Consider the following 23,282-nt stretch of genomic DNA (forward strand, 5'->3'; position numbering starts at 1 on the left):
TGTATGTCATAGAGTGTTCTGCCTAGGTTTTCCTCTAGGAGTTTTATAGTGTCTGGCCTTACATGTAGGTCTTTAATCCATTTGGAGTTGATTTTTGTGTATGGTGTTAGGAAGTGTTCTAGTTTCATTCTTTTACATGTTGCTGTCCAATTTTCCCAGCACCACTTATTGAAGAGGCTGTCTTTTTTCCATTGTATACTCGTGCCTCCTTTGTCAAAGATAAGGTGCCCATATGTGTTTGGGCTTACTTCTGAGTTCTCTATTCTATTCCATTGATCGTCCTTTCTATTTTTGTGCCAGTACCATACTGTCTTGATCACTATGGACTTGTAGTATAGTTTGAAGTCAGGAAGCCTGATTCCACCAATGCCATTTTTCCTTCTCAAGATTGCTTTGCTTATTCAGGGTCTTTGAGTTTCCATACAAGTTGTCAGATTTCTTGCTCTAGTTCTGTGAAAAATTCCGTTGGTAATTTGATCGGGATTGCATTGAATCTGCGCATTGCTTTGGGTAGTACAGTCATTTTCACGATGTTGATTCTTCCAATCCAGGAACATGGTATGTCCCTCCATCTGTTTGTGTCATCTTTGATTTCTTTCATCAATGTCTTAAAGTTTTCTGCATACAGAACTTTTGCCTCCTTAAGCAGGTTTATTCCTAGGTATTTGATTCTTTTTGTTGCAATGGTGAATGGGAGAGTTTCTTTAATTTCTCTTTCTGCTCTTCCGTTGTTAGTGTATAGGAATGCAAGAGATTTCTGTGCATTAATTTTGTATCCTGCTACTTTACTAAACTCATCAATTAGTGCTAGCAGTTTTCTGGTAGAGTCTTTAGGGTTCTCTATATATAATATCATGCCATCTGCAAAGAGTGACAATTTCACATCTTCTTTTCCAATTTGGATTCCTTTTATTTCTTTTTCTTCTCTGATTGCTGTGGCTAAAACTTCCAAAACTATGTTGAATAATAGTGGTGAGAGTGGACACCCTTGTCTTGTTCCTGTTCTTAGAGGGAATTCTTCCAGTTTTTCCCCATTGAGAACGATGTTGGCTTTTGGTTTTTCATATATGGCTTTTATGATGTTGAGGTAATTTCCTTCTATGCCCATTTTCTGGAGAGCTTTTATCATAAATGGATGTTGAATTTTGTCAAAAGCTTTTTCTGCATCTATTGAAATGCTCATATGGTTTTTATCCTTCAATTTGTTGATATGATGTATCACATTGATTGATTTGTGTATATTGAAGAATCCTTGCATCCCAGGGATAAACCCCACTTGATCATGGTGTATGATTTTTTTAATGTGCTGTTGGAGTCTGTTAGCTAGTATTTTGTTGAGGATTTTTGCATCTATATTCATCAGTGATATTGGTGTGTAGTTTTCTTTTTTTGTGACATCCTTGCCTGGTTTTGGTATCAGGGTGATGGTAGCCTCTTAGAATGAGTTTGGGAGTGTTCCGCCTTCTGCAATATTTTGGAAGAGTTTGAGAAGGATAGGTGTTAACTCTTCTCGAAATGTTTGATAGAATTCGCCCGTGAACCCATCTGGTCCTGGGCTTTTGTGTGTTGGGAGATTTTTAATCACAGTCTCAATTTCCGTACTTGTGATTGGTCTGTTCATAGTTTCTATTTCTTCCTGGTTCAGTCTTGGAAGATTGTATTTTTCTAAGAATTTATCCTTTTCTTCCAGGTGATCCAATTGCTTGGCATACAGTTGCTTGTAGTAGTCTCTCATGATGTTTTGTATTTCTGAGGTGTCCGTTGTTACTTCTCCTTTTTCATTTCTAATTCTGTTGATTTTCATCTTCTCCCTTTTTTTCTTGATGAGTCTGGCTAATGGTTTATCAATTTTGTTAATCTTCTCAAAGAACCAGCTTTTAGTTTTATTTATTTTTCTTATGGTTTCTTTCCTTTCTTTTTCACTTATTTCTGCTCTGATCTTTATGATTTCTTTCCTTCTGCTCACTTTGGGGTTTCTTTGTTCTTCTTTCTCTAGCTGTTTTAGGTGTAAGGTTAGGTTGTTTATTTGATCATTTTCTTGTTTGTTAAGGTAGGACTGTATTGCTATAAACTCCCCCCTTAGAACTGCTTTTGCTGCATCCCATAGGTTTTGGGTGGTTGTGTTTTCGTTGTCATTTGTTTCTAGATATTTTTTGATTTCCTCTTTGATTTCTTTAGTGATTCCTTGGTTGTTTAGGAGTGAATTGTTTAGCCTCCATGTGTTTGTATTTTTTGCAGTTTTTTTCCTGTAATTGATATCTAGTCTCATGGCATTGTGGTCTGAGAAGATGCTTGATATGATTTCAATTTTCTTTGCCTTATGTATTGAGGTGCTCCTATATTGGGGGCATAGATATTGACCATTGTGATATGTTCTTCTTGAATGGATCCCTTGATCATTATGTAGTGTCCTTCCTTGTCTCTTGTAATAGTCTTTACTTTCAAGTCTAATTTGTCTGATATGAGTATTGCTCCTCCAGCTTTCTTTTGACTTCCATTTGCATGGAATATCTTTTTCCATCCCTTTACTTTCAGTCTATATGTATCCCTTGGTCTGAAGTGGGTTTCTTGTAGGCAGCATATAGAAGGGTCTTGTTTTTGTATCCATTCAGCCAGTCTGTGTCTTTTGGTTGGAGCATTTTAATCCATTTACATTCAAGGTGATTATTGACATGTGTGTTCCAATTACCATTTTCTGAATTGTTTTGGGTTTGTATTTGTAGGTGTTTTCCTTTTCTTGCGTTTCCTACTTAGAGAAGTTCCTTTAGCACTTGTTGCAAGGCTGGTTTGGTGGTGCTGAATTCTCTTAACTTTTGCTTGTCTGGAAAGCTTTGATTTCTCCCTCAAATCTGAATGAGATTCTTGCTGGGTAGAGTATTCTTGGCTGTAGGTTTCTCTCTTTCAGGACTTTCAGTATATCCTGCCATTCCCTTCTGGCCTGCAGAGTTTCTGTAGAAAGGTCAGCTGTTATCCTTATGGGTTTTCCGTTATATGTTGTTTGTTATTTTTCTCTTGCTGCTTTTAATATTTTTTCTTTGTGTTTAATTTTCATTATTTTCATTACTATGTGTCTTGGTGTATTTCTCTTTGGGTTTATTCTGTATGGGACTCTCTGTGCTTCTTGGACTTGGTTAATTATTTCCTTTCCCATGTTGGGGACGTTTTCCACTATAACCTCTTCAAATATTTTCTCAGACCCTTTCTTGTTTTCTTCTTCTTCTGGGATGCCTATAATTCGAATGTTGGTATGCTTAATGTTATCACTGAGGTCTCTGAGACTGTCTTCTAATCTTTGTATTCTTTGTTCTTTTTCCTGCTCTGTGGCATTTATTTCCCCCATTCTATCTTCCAACTCACTTATTCATTCTTCTGCCTCAGTCATTCTGCTGGTTATAGCCTCTAGAGTATTTTTAATTTCAGTTATTTTGTTATCCATTGCTGTTTGTTTTTCTGAGTTCTTATGAACTGTTTCTTGTACTTTCTCTATTTTGTTATCGAGATTTTGTATCATTTTTACTATCATTACTCTAAATTCTTTTTCAGGCATTTTTCCTATTTCCTCCTCATTTATTTGGTCTTGTGGAGTTTTTTCCTGCTCCTTTGCCTGCATGGTGTTTCTTTGTTTCCTCATGGTTGTCCAAACTTTTCGGGTTGCTTGTCCTGCCGATAGAGGTGTTTATAGAAGACTGTCCAAGCCTCAGACTAATGTCCAAGTATTGGATTAAACGAATATTCAGTCTAGGAAACACATACACGTATAAGACACACAATTATTGAATCCGTTAGGACATAAGGCTCTAGAAAGACCTGACAGAACCCCAGTGTGCTATCAGATATTCAAAGAGAAACCCAACAGAAATTGACAACTGAAACAGAACAAATCAGAGACAAAAGCAAAAGCAAACAAACAAACAAATAACACCTTACACATACAAACATTAATCCAGGGAGATTTTGTAAGCTAGGATCAATATAGAAAAGAGCCAGAGTACCACCAGAGAGAATGGAGATTCTCAGAATGTAATTAGACAAGTGTACTAAGAACTAAGATAAAGACAAAAGCCTAATATTAAATACCAAGGCAGTGCGTCATCTGGAGAATAGAGCAAGGAGTCTGAGCAGACTGATAGTGTTGCTTGTAAGTATAAGATAAAATAAACATAAAATGGCTGGAAGAAAGGGGAACAGAAGAGTGTAATCTGGTTGGAAATATGCAAATAAAAAGAAAGGAATAGAAATGTATAAAAGATAGGGATGACAGGAAAGTATGAGAGATATATTGTCCATACTACCAAAAACTTAGCTAGATATACAAGTATATAAAAAGACAAAAAAAAAGAATAAAAAATATCATTAAAAAATTATGTTATAAAACTTGTAGATCCCTTAGGGCTAAGGTCGTATTTAATAAAGAAAAAAAAAGAGAGAGAGAGAGAGAGAAAGAGAAAAAAATAAAAATCCAGAACTGATCCCAGAATGGACCAGTTCAATAGGTATTGATACTACTATTTCTGTTTCCTTAGCGTCTCAGCTGTACGTGTCCTTCTCCTTGCCTTGGGTTGTTTTGCATTATTCTGTGACCAGCAGAGGTTCCTTTGTTGTTCGTCTGTAAGCGTCAGTGTGTGGGGAGGGAGAGGGTACAATAGTGGCTCCTTCTCTTGGGAGTGAGTGAGCCGTGGCGCACTGTTGTTTCAGTCGGGCTTGGAGGTGCCTGTTGCAGAGGGATGCCGGTGGCTCAGGCGTAAACAGAAAGTCTTAGAGTTGGGCCTGTCTCGGGTTTTGTTGTTGTTGTTGTTGTTGTTGTTGTTGCTTTTCTCTCAGCAGCCTCCCTGCTGCTGGCGTTGCAAGGGGTTTTAATCTAGCCCCACCCGAGCACCTGAGGGTACTTGTTATCCCTGAGCGCCTTAGGTGGCCCATGGGCGTCTCTCCACTGCCTGTTGCAGAGGCTCCACAAGAGAGAGAGAGGCTAAGTGCACGGCTCCTTCCCCCCGCCCGTGAGGCTGCAGCTTTCAGCTGCCATCATGGCCGGGCAGCTCTCAGGGACGGGAACTCCTCTCCGCGGACGTCCTCCCTCCTGTCCTCTCGGTCCGTCACCCTACCAGCAACAATGTTTCTCACCCTGAACCAGCTCTCCGGTTCCTACGCTCCTGCTCCTGGACCTCGGTTCAGCCGCGGATCGACATCTCGGTCCGGGAATGCTGAGCTGCGCTGCGGACCCTCCGTATGTTTCTCACTCCCTCCCGTCTGCCACAGCTCCGCCGCTTCACCCTCTTTGAGCCTTCGTAGATGCCTCCCTACCGGCTATGTCGGGCTCCCCGCAGTCCTTTCTGGTGTCCGAGGCCGTCTGCTGGTGTTCAGCTGGTTCTCTGTGGGAATTACTGCGTCCTTCTGTGCATTCCCAATGCATCTGTGGAGAGGGATGCACTCCACGTCTCTCTACTTCGCCGCCATCTTTTCTCCCTCTCAAGTTCATTTTTGTAAGTGGTGTTTTAAAACTTTTCAGGAAGAAATATCTAGGTCTAATTGTTTCACTAGTGATTTCCATAAAACATTTAAAGAAAAAAATAACACTGATTCCACAAAATTTCTTCAAGAAAGAGAAGAAAGTTTTCCAACTAACTTTTTGAAGCCATTGTTACTGTAACATCAAATGAAATGAAAACACTACAAACAATAAAACTACAGAAAATAACCTGTATGAACATTAGACTCAGAAATCCTCGACAAAACAGTAACAAAAGGAATCAAGCAAGAAAAAAAATAATAAATCATAACCAAATGAGCTTACTTATACAAAGGCAATGCCTATTTCAAATTCAAAAATCAATGAATGGAGTCAGCCAGGCAGTGGTCCTCGTGGCCGAGAGTGCGGCCTGAGGAATGCAGTGATGGACCTCACTCGTACTCTGTGGAGTCCTCATGACTTTCTCCTGAGTAATGCCTTGATGGTCGTCTTTTAGGAAGGAGTCATCAGCGTGGAAACACTTAAATTAAGATGCTGAAGTTTGGGTAAATTAATAATTGAAGATGACTGAGATGGCGGCGAAGTAGAGAGACGTGGAGTGCATCCCTCTCCACAGATGCATTGGGAATGCACGGAAGGACACAGTCATTCCCACAGAGAACCAGCTGAACACCAGCAGACGGCCTCGGACACCGGAAAGGGCTGCGGAGAACCTGACATAGCCGGTAGGGAGGCATCTACGAGGGCTCAAAGAGGGTGAAGCGGCGGAGCTGTGGCAGACGGGAGGGAGTGAGAAACATACGGAGGGTCCGCAGCGCAGCTCAGCGTTCCCGGACCGAGACATCAATCCGCGGCTGAACGGAGGGTCCAGGAGCGGGAGCGTGGGAACCGGAGAGCTGGTTCAGGGGGAGAAACATTGTTGCCGGTAGGGTGACGGACCGAGAGGACAGGAGGGAGGAGGTCCGCGGAGAGGAGTGCCGATCCCTGAGAGCTGCCCGGCCATGATGGCGGCTGGAGGCTGCAGGCTCCCGGGCGGGGGGGAGGAGCCGCGCGCATAGCCTCTCTCTCTCTTTCTGCGCCTCTGCAACAGGCAGCGGAGAGACGCCCTGCGGGGCCACATAAGGCGCTCAGGGATAACAAGCACCCTCAGGCGCTCGGGCGGGGCTAGATTAAAACTCCTTGCAACGCCAGCAGCAGGGAGGCTGCCGAGAGAAAAAAAAAAAAAAAAAAACCAGCATCAAAAAGAAAAAACCCCGAGAGAGGCCCAACTCTAAGACTTTCTGTGTACGCCTGAGCCACCAGCGCCCTCTGCAACAGGCACCTCCAAGCCTGACTGAAGCAACAGTGCGCCACTGCTCACTCCCTCCCAGGAGAAGGAGCCACTTTTGCACCCTCTCCCTCCCCACACACCGAGGCTTACAGACGAACAATAAAGGAACCTCTGCTGGTCACAGAATAACGCAAAAAAAAAAAACCCAAGGCAAGGAAAAGGACACTTACAGCTGAGACGCTAAGGAAACAGAAATAGTAGTATCAATACCTATTGAACTGGTCCATTCGGGGATCAGTTCTGGATTTTTTTTTTCTTTTTCTCTCTCTTTTTTTTTTTCTTTATTAAATACGATCTTAGCCCTAAGGGATCTACAAGTTTATAACATAATTTTTTAATGATATTTTTTACTCTTTTTTTTTTTTTTTTTTTTTTTTTGCCTTTTAAAATACTTCTATATCTAGCTAAGTTTTTGGTAGTACGGACAAAATATCTTTCATACTTTCCTTTCATCCCTTTCTTTTATACACTTCTATTCCTTTCTTTTTCTTTGCATATTTCCAACCACATTACGCTCTTCTGTTCCCCTTTCTTCCAGCCATTTTAAGTGTATTTTATCTTAACATACTTATAAGCAACACTATCGGTCTGCTCAGACTCCTTGCTCTATTCTCCAGATGATGCACTGCCTTGGTATTAATATTAGGCTTTTGTCTTTATCTTAGTTCTTAGTACAGCTGTCTAATTACATTCTGAGAATCTCCATTCTCTCTGGTGGTACTCCAGCTCATTTCTATATTTGATCCTAGCTTACAAAATCTCCCTGGATTGATGTTTGTATGTGTAGGGTGTTATTTGTTGTTTGTTTGCTTTTGCTTTTGTCTCTGATTTGTTCTGTTTCAGTTGTCAATTTCTGCTGGGTTTCTCTCTGAATATCTGATAGCACACTGGGGTTCTGTCAGGTCTTTCTAGAGCCTTATGTCCTAACGGATTCAATAATTGTGTGTCTTATACATGTATGTGTTTCCTAGACTGAATATTCGTCTAATCCAATACTTGGACATTAGGCTGAGGCTTGGACAGTCTTCTATAAACACCTCTATCACCAGGACAAGCAACCCCAAAAGCTTGGACAACCATGAGGAAACAAAGAAACACCATGCAGGCAAAGGAGCAGGAAAAAAACCCACAAGACCAAATAAATGAGGAGGAAATAGGAAAAATGCCTGAAAAAGAATTTAGAGTAATGATAGTAAAAATGATACAAAATCTCGATAACAAATTAGAGAAAGTACAAGAAACAGTTCATAAGAACTCAGAAAAACAAACAGCAATGGATAACAAAATAACTGAAATTAAAAATACTCTAGATGCTCTAACCAGCAGAATGACTGAGGCAGAAGAACGAATAAGTGAGTTGGAAGATAGAATGGAAGAAATAAACGCCACAGAGCAGGAAAAAGATAAAAAAATAAAAAGACTAGAAGACAGCCTCAGAGACCTCAGTGATAACCTTAAACGTACCAACATTCGAATTATAGGCATCCCAGAAGAAGAAGAAAACAAGAAAGGGTCTGTGAAAATATTTGAAGAGGTTCTAGTGGAAAACTTCCCCAACATGGGAAAGGAAATAATGAACCAAGTCCAAGAAGCACAGAGAGTCCCATACAGAATAAACCCAAGGAGAAATACACCAAGACACATATTAATCAAACTAACGACAATTCAACACAAAGAAAAAATATTAAAAGCAGCAAGAGAAAAGCAACAAACAACATATAAGGGAAAACCCATCAGGATAACAGCTGACCTTTCTACAGAAACTCTGCAGGCCAGAAGGGAATGGCAGGATATACTGAAAGTCCTGAAAGAGAGAAACCTACAGCCAAGAATACTTTACCCAGCAAGAATCTCATTCAGATTTGAGGGAGAAATCAAAAGCTTTCCAGACAAGCAAAAGTTAAGAGAATTCAGCACCACCAAACCAGCCTTACAACAAGTGCTAAAGGAACTTCTCTAAGTAGGAAACACAAGAAAAGGAAAACACTTACAAATACAAACCCAAAACAATTAAGAAAATGGTAATTGGAACACACATGTCAATAATCACTTTAAATGTAAATGGATTAAATGCTCCAACCAAAAGACACAGACTGGCTGAATGGATACAAAAACAAGACCCTTCTATATGCTGCCTACAAGAAACCCACTTCAGACCAAGGGATACATATAGATTGAATGTGAAGGGATGGAAAAAGATATTCCATGCAAATGGAAGTCAAAAGAAAGCTGGAGTAGCAATACTCATATCAGACAAATTAGACTTGAAAGTAAAGACTATTAAAAGAGACAAGGAAGGGCACTACATAATGATCAAGGGATCCATCCAAGAAGAACATATCACAATGGTAAATATCTATGCCCCCAATATAGGAGCACCTCAATACATAAGGCAAATGCTAACAGCTATAAAAGGGGACATCGACAGTAACACAATTATAGTGGGAGACTTGAACACCCCACTTACATCAATGGACAGATCATCCAAACAGAAAATAAATAAAGACACACAAGCTTTAAATGACACATTAGACCATCTCGACTTAATTGATATTTATAGGACATTCCATCCAAAAACGACAGACTACACTTTCTTCTCAAGTGCACACGGAACATTTTCCAGGATAGATCACATCTTGGGTCACAAATCAAACCTCAGCAAATTCAAGAAAATTGAAATCATATCAAGCATCTTCTCAGACCACAACGCCATGAGACTAGATATCAATTACAGGAAAAAAACTGCAAAAAATACAAACACATGGAGGCTAAACAATTCACTATTAAACAACCAAGGAATCACTACAGAAATCAAAGAGGAAATCAAAAAGTATCTAGAAACAAATGACAACGAAAACACAACAACCCAAAACCTATGGGACGCAGCAAAAGCAGTTCTAAGAGGGAAGTTTATAGCAATACAGTCCTACCTTAAGAAACAAGAAAATGATCGAATAAACAACCTAACCTTACACCTCAAACAACTAGAGAAAGAAGAACAAAGAAACCCCAAAGGGAGCAGAAGGAAAGAAATCGTAAAGATCAGAGCAGAAATAAATGAAAAAGAAAGGAAAGAAACCATAAGAAAAATAAATAAAACTAAAAGCTGGTTCTTTGAGAAGATTAACAAAATTGATAAACCATTAGCCAGACTCATCAAGAAAAAAAGGGAGAAGATGCAAATCAACAGAATTAGAAATGAAAAAGGAGAAGTCACAACGGACACCTCAGAAATACAAAACATCATGAGAGACTACTACAAGCAACTATATGCCAATCAATTGGATAACCTGGAAGAAATGGATACATTCTTAGAAAAATACAATCTTCCAAGACTGAACCAGGAAGAAATAGAAACCATGAACAGACCAATCACAAGTACAGAAATTGAGGCAGTGATTAAAAATCTCCCAACACACAAAAGCCCAGGACCAGATGGATTCACAGGCGAATTCTATCAAACATTTCGAGAAGAGTTAACACCTATCCTTCTCAAACTCTTCCAAAATATTGCAGAAGGCGGAGCACTCCCAAACTCATTCTATGAGGCTACCATCACCCTGATACCAAAACCAGGCAAAGATGTCACAAAAAAAGAAAACTACAGACCAATATCACTGATGAATATAGATGCAAAAATCCTCAACAAAATACTAGCTAACAGACTGCAACAGCACATTAAAAAAATCATACACCACGATCAAGTGGGGTTTATCCCTGGGATGCAAGGATTCTTCAATATACGCAAATCAATCAACGTGATACATCATATCAACAAATTGAAGGATAAAAACCATATGATCATTTCAATAGATGCAGAAAAAGCTTTTGACAAAGTTCAACATCCATTTATGATAAAAGCTCTCCAGAAAATGGGCATAGAAGGAAATTACCTCAACATCATAAAAGCCATATATGACAAACCAAAAGCCAACATTGTTCTCAATGGAGAAAAACTGGAAGAATTCCCTCTAAGAACAGGAACAAGACAAGGGTGTCCACTCTCACCACTGTTATTCAACATAGTTTTGGAAGTGTTAGCCACAGCAATCAGAGAAGAAAAAGAAATTAAAGGAATCCAAATTGGAAAAGAAGAAGTAAAATTATCACTCTTTGCAGATGACATGATACTATATATAGAAAACCCTAAAGACTCTACCAGAAAACTGCTAGCACTCATTGATGAGTTTAGTAAAGTAGCAGGATACAAAATTAATGCACAGAAATCTCTTGCATTCCTATACACGAACAACGGAAGAGCAGAAAGAGAAATTAAGGAAACTCTCCCATTCACCATTGCAACCAAAAGAATAAAATACCTAGGAATAAACCTGCCTAAGGAGGCAAAAGATCTGTATGCAGAAAACTTTAAGACATTGATGAAAGAAATCAAAGATGACATAAACAGATGGAGGGATATACCATGTTCCTGGATTGGAAGAATCAACATTGTGAAAATGACTGTACTACCCAAAGCAATTTACAGATTTAATGCAATCCCGATCAGATTACCAATGGCATTTTTCACAGAACTAGAGCAAGAAATCTTACGATTTGTATGGAAACGCAAAAGACCCCGAATAGCCAAAGCAATCTTGAGAAGGAAAAATGGAGTTGGTGGAATCAGGCTTCCTGACTTCAAACTATACTACAAGGCCATAGTGATCAAGACAGTATGGTACTGGCACAAAAATAGAAAGGAAGATCAATGGAACAGAATAGAGAACTCAGAAGTAAGCCCAAACACATATGGGCACCTTATCTTTGACAAAGGAGGCACGAGTATACAATGGAAAAAAGACAGCCTCTTCAATAAGTGGTGCTGGGAAAATTGGACAGCAACATGTAAAAGAATGAAATTAGAACACTTCCTAACACCATACACAAAAATAAACTCCAAATGGATTAAAGACCTACATATAAGGCCAGACACTATCAAACTCCTAGAGGAAAACATAGGCAGAACACTCTTTGACATACATCAAAGCAACATCCTTTTTGACCCACCTCCTAGAATCATGGAAATAAAATCAAGAATAAACGAATGGGACCTCATGAAACTTAAAAGCTTTTGCACAGCAAAAGAAACCATAAACAAGACTAAAAGGCAACCCTCAGAATGGGAAAAAATAATTGCCTATGAAACAACGGACAAAGGATTAACCTCCAAAATATACAAGCAGCTCATGCAGCTTCATACCAAAAAAGCAAATAACCCAATCCACAAATGGGCAGAAGACCTAAATAGACATTTCTCCAAAGAAGACATACAGATGGCCAACAAACACATGAAAAGATGCTCAACATCACTCATCATCAGAGAAATGCAAGTCAAAGCCACAATGAGGTATCACCTCACACCAATCAGAATGGCCATCATCACAAAGTCTGGAAACAACAAATGTTGGAGAGGGTGTGGAGAAAAGGGAACTCTCCTGCACTGTTGGTGGGACTGTAAGTTGGTCCAGCCACTATGGAAAACAATTTGGAGGTTCCTTAAAAAACTACAAATAGAACTACCATATGATCCAGGAATCCCACTCCTGGGCATATACCCAAAGAAAACCATAATCCCAAAAGAAACTTGTACCATAATGTTTATTGCAGCACTCTTTACAATAGCCAGGACATGGAAGCAACCGAAATGCCCATCAACAAATGAATGGATACAGAAGATGTGGCATATATATACAATGGAATATTACTCAGCTATAAAAAGGGATGAGATGGAGCTATATGTAATGAGGTGGATAGAACTACAATCTGTCATACAGAGTGAAGTAAGTCAGAAAGAGAAAGACAAATATTGTATGCTAACTCACATATACGGAATCTAAAAATGGTACTGATGAACTCAGTGACAAGAACAGGGAAGCAGATACAGGGAATGGACTGGAGAACTCGAGGTATGGGAGGGGGCGGGGGGTGAAGGGGAAACTGAGAAGAAGCGGGAGAGTAGTACAGACATATATATACTACCAACTGTAAAATAGTCAGTGGGAAGTTGTTGTATAACAAAGGGAGTCCAACTCGAGGATGGAAGATGCCTTAGAGGACTGGGGCAGGGAGGGTGGGGGGGAATCGAGGGGGGGGCGTCAAGGAAGGGAGGGAATATGGGGATATGTGTATAAAAACAGTTGATTGAACCTGGTGTACCCCCCAAAAAAATAAAATAAAATAATAAAAAAAAAAAAAAAAAAAAAAAATCAATGAATGCAGTTAATGATATTAACATTCCAAAGAGGCCTAAAACCATAGAACAATAACTTCAAATATGCAGTAAAAATATCTGACAAAATTAAATATTCATGATAAGGAATAGAAGAGAGAAAAATGAATCTTCCTCAGCCCTATACAGTCCTTCTACTAATAACCTACAGGTAAAATCATATTGGTGAGAAAATGAATGCCTTCTCTGTAAGATAAAGAAAAAAGTAAGAAAGTCCATTCTCACGACTCATGTTTAAAATAGCACTGAATACACTTGCCATTGAAATACAGCAAGAAAAAGAAATAAAATGCATAGAGTTTGGAGAGGAAAAAATTTAAAACTATCCGTTTTTTAAAAAAATTTTTCTTTATCTTTTTATTTTTTGGGGGTACACCAAGTTCAATCATCTGCTTTTATACACATATCCCTGTATTCCCTCCCTCCCTCAACTCTCCCCCTCCCTCGAGTCCACCCCACCCTCCCCATCCCCGTCCTCTAAAGCATCTTCTCTTCTCTAGTTGGACTCCCATTGTTATACAACAATTTCCCACTGGCTATCTATTTTACAGTTGGTAGTATATATATGTCTATGCTACTCTCTCGCTTCATTTCAGCTTCCCCTCCACCCGCTGTAAGTGGGGTGTTCAAGTCTCCCACTATTATTGTGTTACTGTCAATGTCCCCATTTATAGCTTTTAGCATTTGCCTTATGTATTGAGGTGCTCCTATATTGGGGGCATAGATATTGACCATTGTGATATGTTCTTCTTGAATGGATCCCTTGATCATTATGTAGTGTCCTTCCTTGTCTCTTGTAATAGTCTTTACTTTCAAGTCTAATTTGTCTGATATGAGTATTGCTCCTCCAGCTTTCTTTTGACTTCCATTTGCATGGAATATCTTTTTCCATCCCTTTACTTTCAGTCTATATGTATCCCTTGGTCTGAAGTGGGTTTCTTGTAGGCAGCATATAGAAGGGTCTTGTTTTTGTATCCATTCAGCCAGTCTGTGTCTTTTGGTTGGAGCATTTTAATCCATTTACATTCAAGGTGATTATTGACATGTGTGTTCCAATTACCATTTTCTGAATTGTTTTGGGTTTGTATTTGTAGGTGTTTTCCTTTTCTTGCGTTTCCTACTTAGAGAAGTTCCTTTAGCACTTGTTGCAAGGCTGGTTTGGTGGTGCTGAATTCTCTTAACTTTTGCTTGTCTGGAAAGCTTTGATTTCTCCCTCAAATCTGAATGAGATTCTTGCTGGGTAGAGTATTCTTGGCTGTAGGTTTCTCTCTTTCAGGACTTTCAGTATATCCTGCCATTCCCTTCTGGCCTGCAGAGTTTCTGTAGAAAGGTCAGCTGTTATCCTTATGGGTTTTCCCTTATATGTTGTTTGTTATTTTTCTCTTACTGCTTTTAATATTTTTTCTTTGTGTTTAATTGTCATTAGTTTGATTACTATGTGTCTTGGTGTATTTCTCTTTGGGTTTATTCTGTATGGGACTCTCTGTGCTTCTTGGACTTGGTTAATTATTTCCTTTCCCATGTTGGGGACGTTTTCCACTATAACCTCTTCAAATATTTTCTCAGACCCTTTCTTGTTTTCTTCTTCTTCTGGGATGCCTATAATTCGAATGTTGGTATGCTTAATGTTATCACTGAGGTCTCTGAGACTGTCTTCTAATCTTTTTATTCTTTGTTCTTTTTCCTGCTCTGTGGCATTTATTTCCCCCATTCTATCTTCCAACTCACTTATTCGTTCTTCTGCCTCAGTCATTCTGCTGGTTATAGCCTCTAGAGTATTTTTAATTTCAGTTATTTTGTTATCCATTGCTGTTTGTTTTTCTGAGTTCTTATGAACTGTTTCTTGTACTTTCTCTATTTTGTTATCGAGATTTTGTATCATTTTTACTATCATTACTCTAAATTCTTTTTCAGGCATTTTTCCTATTTCCTCCTCATTTATTTGGTCTTGTGGAGTTTTTTCCTGCGCCTTTGCCTGCATGGTGTTTCTTTGTTTCCTCATGGTTGTCCAAACTTTTCGGGTTGCTTGTCCTGCTGATAGAGGTGTTTATAGAAGACTGTCCAAGCCTCAGACTAATGTCCAAGTATTGGATTAAACGAATATTCAGTCTAGGAAACACATACACGTATAAGACACACAATTACTGAATCCGTTAGGACATAAGGCTCTAGAAAGACCTGACAGAACCCCAGTGTGCTATCAGATATTCAAAGAGAAACCCAACAGAAATTGACAACTGAAACAGAACAAATCAGAGACAAAAGCAAAAGCAAACAAACAAACAAATAACACCTTACACATACAAACATTAATCCAGGGAGATTTTGTAAGCTAGGATCAATATAGAAAAGAGCCAGAGTACCACCAGAGAGAATGGAGATTCTCAGAATGTAATTAGACAAGTGTACTAAGAACTAAGATAAAGACAAAAGCCTAATATTAAATACCAAGGCAGTGCATCATCTGGAGAATAGAGCAAGGAGTCTGAGCAGACCGATAGTGTTGCTTGTAAGTATAAGATAAAATAAACTTAAAATGGCTGGAAGAAAGGGGAACAGAAGAGCGTAATGTGGTTGGAAATATGCAAATAAAAGGAAAGGAATAGAAATGTATAAAAGATAGGGATGACAGGAAAGTATGAGAGATATATTGTCCGTACTACAGAAAACTTAGCTAGATATAGAAGTATATAAAAAGGGGGGAAAAAAATAAAAAATATCATTAAAAAATTATGTTATAAAACTTGTAGATCCCTTAGGGCTAAGATCGTATCTAATAAAGAAAAAAAGAGAGAGAGGGAGAGAGAGAGAGAAAAAAATAAAAATCCAGAACTGATCCCAGAATGGACCAGTTCAATAGGTATTGATACTACTATTTCTGTTTCCTTAGCGTCTCAGCTGTACGTGTCCTTCTCCTTGCCTTGGGTTGTTTTGCATTATTCTGTGACCAGCAGAGGTTCCTTTGTTGTTCGTCTGTAAGCATCAGTGTGTGGGGAGGGAGAGGGTACAATAGTGGCTCCTTCTCTTGGGAGTGAGTGAGCAGTGGCGCACTGTTGTTTCAGTCGGGCTTGGAGGTGCCTGTTGCAGAGGGATGCCGGTGGCTCAGGCGTAAACAGAAAGAGTTAGAGTTGGGCCTGTCTCGGGTTTTGTTGTTGTTGTTGTTGTTGATGTTGTTGCTTTTCTCTCGGCAGCCTCCCTGCTGCTGGCGTTGCAAGGGGTTTTAATCTAGCCCCGCCCGAGCACCTGAGGGTACTTGTTATCCCTGAGCGCCTTAGGTGGCCCATGGGCGTCTCTCCACTGCCTGTTGCAGAGGCTCCAAAAGAGAGAGAGAGGCTAAGTGCACGGCTCCTCCCCCCCGCCCGTGAGGCTGCAGCTTCAGTCGCCATCATGGCCGGGCAGCTCTCAGGGATGGGAACTCCTCTCCGCGGATGTCCTCCCTCCTGTCCTCTCGGTCCGTCACCCTACCAGCAACAATGTTTCTCACCCTGAACCAGCTCTCTGGTTCCCATGCTCCCACTCTCAGACCCTCTGTTCAGCCACGGATCGTTGTCTCGGTCCGGGAATGTTGATCTGCGCTGTGGACCCTCCATATGTTTCTCACTCCCTCCCATTTAATTTATAATTATATTGATTTCAGTCCTCTCCCTCTTTTTCGTGATGAGTCTTCTAGAGTTTTATCAATTTTGTTTATCTTCTCAGAGAACCAGCTTTTAGTTTTATTGATTTTCGCTGTTGTTTTCTTTGTTTCTATTTCATTTATTTCTTCTCTGATCTCTATGATTTCTCTCCACCTACTAACTATGGGTTGTTTGCTCTTCTTTCTCTTGTTTCTTTTGGTGTAAGGTTAGATTGTTTATTTGGGATTTTTATTTTTTCTTGAGGTAGGTTTGTATTGCTATAAGCTTCCCTCTTAGAACTGCTTTTGCTGCATCCCATGGGTTTTGGATCATTATGTTTTCATTGTCATTTGTGTCTAGATTGTTTTTTATTTCCTCTTCAATTTCTTCAGTGATCTCTTGGTTATTTAGTAACGTATTGCTTAACCTCCATGTGTTTATGATTTTTTACAGTGTTTTTTCTGTAATTGATTTCTAATCTCATAGCTTTGTGGTCAGAAAAGATTCTTGATACGATTTCAATTTTCTTCAATTTACCAAGGCTTGATTTGTGACCCAAAATGTGATCTATCCTGGAGAATGTTCCATGTGCACTTGAAAAGAACATGTAATCTGCTGTTTTTGGATGTAATGTCCTATAGATATCTATTAAATCAAGCTGATTTTTTGTGTCATTTAAAGCTTGTGTTTCCTTATTAATTTTCTTTGTGGATGATCTGTCCATTGGTGTTAGTTGGGTGTCAAAGTCCCCCACTATTATTGTGTTACTGTCGATTTCCTCTTTCATAGCTGTTAGCATTTGCCTTATTTATTGAGGTGCTCTTATATTGGGTGCATATATATTTATAATTGTTATCTCTTCTTCTTGGATTGGTCCCTTGATCTTTATGTACTGCCCTTTCTTGTCTCTTGTAACATTTTCTTTTTAAAGTCTATTTTATCTGATGTGAATATCACTACTCCAGCTTTCTTTTGATTTCCATTTGCATGGAATGTCTTTTTCCATCCCCTCACTTTCAATCTGTTTCCCTAGGTCTGAAGTGGGTCTCTTGTAGACAGCATATATATATGGGTTCTGTTTTTGTATCCATTAAGCAAGTCTGTATTTTTTGTTTGGTGCATTTAGTCCATTTACTTTCAAGGTAATTATCGATATATATATGTTCCTACTATATGTGCTTTTTTGATATTAAGCTGAATGAGCTGCTTGTATATTTTGGAGATGAATCATTTGTCAATTGCTTCAATGGGATATATTTTGTCCCATTGTGAGGGTTGTCATCTTGTGTTGTTTATGGTTTCTTTTGCTGTGCAAAATCTTTTAAGATTCCTTAGGTCCCATTTGTAAATTTTTTTATTTTATTTCCATTATTCTATGTGGAGGGTCAAAAAGGATCTTGCTTTGATGGATGTCATAGAGTGCTCTGCCTATGTTTTCCTGTGAGATTTTTATTGTGTGGCCTTACTTGTAGCTCTCTAATCCATTTTATGTTTATTTTTGTGTATGGTATTAGGAAGTCTTTTAATTTCATTCTTTTACATGTAGGTGTCCAATTTTCCCAGCACCACTTATTGAAGAGGCTGTCTTTTTCCCATTGTATATTCTTGCCTCCTTCATCAAAGGTAAGGTGCCCATATGTGTGTGGTTTTATCTCTGGGCTCTCTTTTCTGTTCCATTGATCTATATATCTGTTTTTGTGCCAGTACCATAATCTCTAGATCACTGTAGTCTTGCAGTATAGTTTGAAGTCAGGGAGCCAGATTCCACCAGCTCCGACTTTCCTTCTCGAGATTGCTTTGGCTATTTGGGGTCTTTTGCATTTCCATACAATTGGTAAAATTTCTTGTTCTAGTTCTGTGAAAAATGCCCTTGGTAATTTGATAGCGATTGCATTGAATCTGCAAATTGCTTTGGGTAATATAGTCATTTTCACAATGTTGATTCTTCCAATCCAGGAACATGGTATGTTCCTCCATCTGTTTGTATCATCTTTGATTTCTTTCATCAGTGTCTTATAATTTTCTGCATACAGCTGTTTTGCCTCCTTAGGCAGGTTTATTCCTAGGTACTTTATTCTTTATGTTGCAATGGTAAATTGGAGTGTTTCCTTAATTTCTCTTTTTGACTTTTCATTGTTAGTGTATAGGTATGCAAGAGACTTCTGTGCATTAATTTTGTATGCTGCAACTTTACCAGATTCCATGATTAACTCTAATACTTTTCTGCTACCATCTTTAGGGTTTTCTATGTATAGTATCATGTCATCAGCAAACATGACATATTTGCTTCTTTGTTTCCATTTTTGGATTCTTTTTATTTCTTTTTCTTCTCTGATTTTTGTGGCTAAAATTTCCAAAACTATGTTGAGTAATAGCAGTGTGAGCAGGGACCCTTGTCCTGTTCCTGTTCTTACAGGGAATGCTTTTTGTTTTTCACCATTTAGAATGATGTTGGCTGCTGTTTTGTCATATATGGCTTTTATTATGTTGAGGTAATTTCCTTCTATGCCCATTTACTTGAGAGTTTTTACCATAAATGGATGTTGAATTTTGTCAGAAGCTTTTTCTGCATCTAGTGAGATTATCATATGGTTTTATGCTTCAATTTTTTAATATGATGTATCACATTGATTGATTTGCCTATATTGAAGAATCCCATTCCAGGGATAAACCCCACTTGATCATGGTGTATGATCTTTTTTAATGTGTTGTTGGATTTTGTTAGCTAGTATTTTGTTGAGGATTTTTGCATCTATATTCATCAGTGATATTGGCCTGTAATTTTCTTTTTTATGTGAGATCTTTTATTTTGGTATCATGGTGATGGTGGCCTTGTAGAGTGAGATTGGGAGTGTTCCTCCTTCCGCTATATTTTGGAAGAGTTTGAGAAGGATAGGTGTTAGCTCTTCTTTAGATGTTTGATAGAATTCGCCTGTGAAGCCATCTGGCCCTGGGCTTTAGTTTTTTGGAGATTTTTTAATCACAGTCTCAATTTCCATACTTGTGATTGCTCTGTTAATATTTTCTATTTCTAACTAGTTCAGTCTTGGAAGATTGTACATTTCTAAGAATGTATCCATTTCTTCCAGGTTATCCAGTTTATTTGTATATAGGTGCTTATAGTAGTCTTTCATGATCTTCTGTGTTTCTTCAGTGTTGGTTGTTACTTCTCCTTTTTCATTTCTGATTCTGTTGATTTGCATCTTCTCCCTTTTCTTTACTGTTGAGTTTGGCTAATGGCTTATCAATTTTGTATATCTTCTCAAAGAACCAGCTTTTAGTTTTATTGATCTTTGCTCTTCTTTCCTTCATTTTTTTTTGTTTATTTCTGATATAATCTTTATGATATATTTCCTTCTGTTTGCTTTGGGTTTTGTTTGTTTGTTTGTTTTTCATTCTCTAATTGTTTTAGGTGTAAGGTTAGGTTGTTTATTTGAGATTTTTCTTGTTTCTTGAGGCAGGATTTTATTGCTACAGACTTCCCTCTTAGAACCGTTTTTGATGTATCCCATAGCTTTTTGGTCATTGTGTTCTTATTGTCATTTTTTATAGTTTTTTTTTATTTCCTCTTTGATTTCTTCAGGGATTTCTTGCGTTTTTAATGACATATTGTTTAGCTTCCATGTGTTTGTATTTTTTACAGGTTTTTTGTCCTGTAATTGATATCTAATTTCATGGCATTGTAGTTGGGGAAGGTGCTTGATACAATTTCAACTTTCTTCAATTTACCAAGGCTTGATTTGTGACCCAAGATGTGATCTATCCTGGAAAATGTTCTGTGTGTACTGAAGAAGAAAATGTATTCTGTAAGTTTTGGATAGAATGTCATATAAATATACTTGAAGTTGAGATGGTCTAATGTGTCATTTAAAGCTTGTGTTTCCAGGGGAATACAGATTAAATAAAAATTTCTTCAAAGCTTAAAAAAAAATAAAGCTTGTGTTTCCTTATTTATTTTGTGTTTGGATGATCTGTCCATTGGTGTAATTGGAGTGTTAAAGTCCCCTAGTATTATTGTGTTACTATCAATTTCCCCTGTTATGGCTGTTAGCATTTGCCTTATGTATTGAGGTGCCCCTATGTTGGGAGCATAGGTATTTACAATTGTTATATCTTCCTCTTGGATTGATCACTTGATCATTATGTAGTGTCCTTCCTTGTCTCTTGTAATATTCTTTAGTTTAAAGTCTAATTTGTCTGATATGGGTATTGTTGCTCTGGTTTCTTTTGACTTCCATTTGCATGGAATATCTTTTTCCATCCCCTTACTTTCAGTCTGCATGTGTCCCTAGGTCTGAAGTGGGTTTCTTGTAGACAGCATATATAAGGGTCTTGGTTTTTACCCATTCAGACAGTATGTGCCTTTTGGTTGGAGTATTTAATCCATTTAAGTTTAAGGTAATTATTGACATGTGTGTTCTTATTACCAGTTTCTTAATTGTTTTTGTGTTTTTTTATAGGTCTTTTCCTTCTCTTGTGTTTCCTGCCTGAAGAAGTTCCTTTAGCATTTGTTTTACAGATGGTTTTGTAGTGCTGGAAGTCTCTTAACTTTTGCTTGTCTGTAAAGCTTTTCATTTCTCCATCAACTGTGAATGAGATTCTTGCTGGGTAGAATATTATTCGCTGTAAGTTTTTGTCTTTCAAGACTTTATATCCTGCCACTCCCTTCTGGTTTGCAGAGTTTCTGCAGAAAGATCAGCTGTTATCTTTATGGGCTTTCCATTATGTTATTTGTTGCTTTTCTCTCACTGCTTTTAATATTTTTTCTTTGTGTTTAGTTTTCTTTAGTTTGATTAACATGTGCCTCTTGTGTTTCTCCTTGGGTTTATTCTGTATGGGACTCTTTGTGCTTCTTGGACTTGACTGACTATTTCCTTTTGCAATTTGGGGAAGTTTTAGACTATAATCTCTTCAAATATTTTCTCAGACCCTGTCTTTTTTTTTCTTCTCAGACACCTAAGATTTGAATGTTTGTGTGCTTAATGTTGTTCCTGAGGTCTCTGAGACTGTCTTCCATTCTTTTCTTTCTTTTTTCTTTTTCCTGCTCTATGGCAGTTATTTCCACCATTCTATCTTCCAACTCACTTACTCATTCTCTTTCCTCAGTTATTCTGCTGTTTATAACATCTAGAGTATTTTTAATTTCAGTTATTGTGTTGTTCACTACTGTTTGTTTGATCTTTAGTTCTTCTATGTCCTTATTAAGTGTTTCTTGTATTTTCTTTATTTTCCTTTTGAGATTTGAGTCATGTTTACTATCATTACTCTGAATTCTTTTTCAGGCAATTTGCCTATTTCCTCTTTGTTTGGTCTTGTGGGTTTTTATCTCGCTCCTTTGCCTTCAAGATGTTTCTTTTTCTCATTTTGTCTAATTTATAGTATTTTCTGCCTCCTTTCCCTATGCTGCCTAGTAGTAATTCCTATTGTTTCTGTTCTCTGCCCTCTGTGGTGGGGTTGGTCCAGTGCCTTGAGTAGGCTTCCTGATGGGAGGGTCTGGTGCCTATTTTCTGGTGTGTGGATCTGAATGTTTTCCCTCTGATGAGCAGGGCCATATCAGGTGGTTTGTTTTAGGGTATCTGTGACCTTAATATGGCTTTTGGTAGTCTGTGTGCTAATGAGTGGTTTTGTGTTCCTATCTCGTTTGTAGTTTTATGTGAGGTATCCTGCACTGGCAGTTGCAGGCCGTCAGGTAAAGCCCAGTCTTAGACTCTGATAGAGAGTTCTGTGAGAGTTCTCTGTGATTAATCTTCCCTGTGGCTGAGGACACTCTTGTGGTGTAGCTTCCTGACCTCTGTACTCCCTCCCCAGAGCCTCTGACTTGACTTCTGTTTGAGGAATCCAAACTCCAGGTGTTGCTCGTCCTGACAATAAAGGGAATTAAAAAAATACTGTCCAAGCCCCAGACTAATGGTAAAAGTTTAAGTCTAACAAACAAATAGTGAATCAAGGAAACACGTACATGCGTAAGAGAAACAAAAACAGAACCCAATAGAACATAAAACACTAGAACAACCTGACAGAAGAATCCCAGAATGCAATCAGGCAACTAAAGATAAAACCAACAAAAATTCGGAACAAAACAAACAAAAAACCCAGGTAATTGTGACAAAATATACCAAACATAACAGGGACCAAATAGAAAGAAGGAGCAAATATAACAAGGAGCAAGAGAACAACCAGATAGACAAAATCAAACAATTATATTTAGAATTAAGGTAAAGATAAAACCTAATGACAAAAACTAACCCAGTGTGTCATCTATAGAATAAAGAAACAAAAGAACATACTATGACTAGAAATATAAAAATAAAAATAAAATAAAATAGAAATGTATTAAAGATGAAGAAAAGAAGATGGGGAGATAAATTCAGCTCTACAAAAAAGCTAGCCAGAAGTAGAAATATATAAAAAGGCTAAAAATAAAAAGTAAAAATAGAATAAAAATATGTTATAAAACGTGAAGATCCCTTAGGACTAAGATTGCAATTAAAAAATAAAAAAGCTGGAACTGAAAACAGAATGAATCAGATGAATAGAATTAATAATAATAATTGTTTCCTTGGGGTCTCAGCTTTAAGTGTCCTTGTACATGCCTTGAGGCTCAGGTCACCTTTGCCTCCCCAATAGGCCTTCCTCTGCCTC

The sequence above is a fragment of the Hippopotamus amphibius genome, chromosome X (genome assembly GCF_030028045.1).
Source record: "Hippopotamus amphibius kiboko isolate mHipAmp2 chromosome X, mHipAmp2.hap2, whole genome shotgun sequence".
NCBI classification, from domain to species: Eukaryota; Metazoa; Chordata; class Mammalia; order Artiodactyla; family Hippopotamidae; genus Hippopotamus; species Hippopotamus amphibius.